Genomic DNA, 2,205 nt, shown 5'->3' with positions numbered 1-2,205 from the left:
ATCACTCCACACTGGAAAAGTAGACGTGGCCGAGGGAATATTTTTGAGGGTTTCTTAGCCGAACGTGGCACCGCTTGTCCCCCGGAGGCGGCGTTTAGCTACTCTGCTGCCACCGAAGAGTAAATATGTGAGAGGGGAAAGCTTTTCAAACCGAGTGGAAGAGCCGAGGAGACGGAGGCACGATGGCACCTCAGGCGGCGCCGCTGGGAGCACCTGCTCCTGAACCCACAAGGCAAAGTTAATATTCTTCTGGGTCATGCATTCATTCATGCACCGCCATTAACATGTGATGTCTGAAGGAGACGGATTCTCGCTCCTCGCAGTCTGCTCTGTTTTATCGTCCTTTAAACGTCTCGACTGAGTGTTAAGTCAAAGCTTTATTGATTTGATTCGGGTTAGTGGAGCAGACGAGAGCGGCGCAGCGTCGGGACGAGACCGAGGATGCTGGGGTCAAAATGTCAGCTCTGCTTCTCCACTCCAAAAAAAACCCCCAAAAGTATAGTTTAGACTTTGTGTCCTTTCACCTGCTATTGCCGGTCAGTGTGTGTGTGGGGGGGATGTTTGGATCCGCAGTGAAACCTCAAAGCCGCAATGCAAATCCTTCAAGATGACCTACTTCTTCCCCTTTCGACATAGACACTCCGCTAAAATCCATAAATTAAGGAAATTAACCGATGGGGGCCCCGAGGCCACTTTGTAAGCTATTTAAATCTTTAAATTTACAACATCCCTGCATACTTCATGTAATTGAACTAACTCCGGGCTTGTTTCCTTTAATGAGAGGAGGGGAAAAAAATAAAAATCCCCCTCCGGTTTGTACCTCTGGAAACAACAAATCTGTGCCAGAGGGGGAGAGAGAGAGAGGGAGAGGGGGGAGGATGGGATCGCTCTGAGGTCTGTCTAATTACGAAGACTTGGCCCGCTTGGAGGAAGGAGAGAAGAGGCAGAACATACTCCCACTAGTGCTGCTGTCACATCACCAGCAGGACGAGTTTGTGTCCTGTGTGGATGGCATGTTGCATACAGAGGTGAGGAGACAATAAAAGTCACACAGGATCAATACGAAATATTGTTGTTCTGTCTTTCTTTCATTTTCAGGATGATAAACAAGAAAAAAATGGAAACTACAATGTATTTCCTGTGGACCAATAACAAGTTCCTACACTGGTTGGCGCCAAATATCAAGAAAGCGGAGCTGCGTCCGGATGCCGGCGCAGAGTAATTACCGGGCCTCAATGTTGCATCAATTATTCACAGTTATTTACCCGCAAATAAACAAACATGCAAATAAATAAATAATCGTCTCCTTGGCTTGAGCACCTGCTTGACTCCCCCCCATCTCTTCACCCTTCACCCGCCTCTATAAATCCGCACGGTGCCAAAATGTGGCGCACGCGCAGGACTTTTAGTGTACTTGGAAAATAACAATAATGGTGTAAAATGTTACCCCCCCCCCCCCCCTCCCCCCTCCTCTTACCCCACAGACACACACGCACGCACACCGAGAGAAAAAAAGTCTGCAGGCTGCCTCCTTTCATTGCAGAGTGAAGAGTGAAGAGAGGGAGGGAGGAGAGGGAGGAGGGGGGAGGGGGGGGGAGATATCTCCATCTAAGCCCCCGCGCTATAATTGAAATGGCGCATTTGGCTGCAGGCGGGTTGTGAGGGCGCTCTCTCTCTCCGCAGCGGCGCGCATGCATGTCCGCAGACGTCATTTGATTTTTTAATGGCCTGCAGGAAATTTGGCGTTACAACTCCAGACATTGAGGCAAGAGAGAGAGAGAAGGGAGGGGAGGAGGGGGGGAGGAGAAAGGAGGGGGGGGGGGTCACTGCACGGAAAAAAGATATTGGTTCGAGGATATCTTTTCATTTGCAATATATATATTTTGTATTCCAACTGGGACTTTTCTTTATCAACAAGTTTACACCGCACCTCCATTGTCCCGCGTGCAGGGCGCGCGCGCTGCACTCCACATTGTGGATGTGTGGATGGAGGGGACGCGAGAGCCGAGCCGCCTGGGGAACTGTTACATCAGACGGAATGACAATGATTAAAATCTGCTCTAAACCCATTGAGCGACAGTTTGGCTGTTTCCGCCCCCCCCCCCTCTCCTCCTCCTCCTCCTCCTCCTCTCTTCCTCTCCCTCCCTCCCTCCTCCTCCTCACAAAATCTTCAATACAACTTCACACCATTAAGGGGAACGGTCT

Source organism: Clinocottus analis, unplaced genomic scaffold, assembly GCF_023055335.1.
Source record: "Clinocottus analis isolate CAN_PGR_092001 unplaced genomic scaffold, fCliAna1.0.p SCAF_1, whole genome shotgun sequence".
Taxonomy (NCBI): domain Eukaryota; kingdom Metazoa; phylum Chordata; class Actinopteri; order Perciformes; family Cottidae; genus Clinocottus; species Clinocottus analis.
This window is presented reverse-complemented; position numbering follows the sequence as displayed.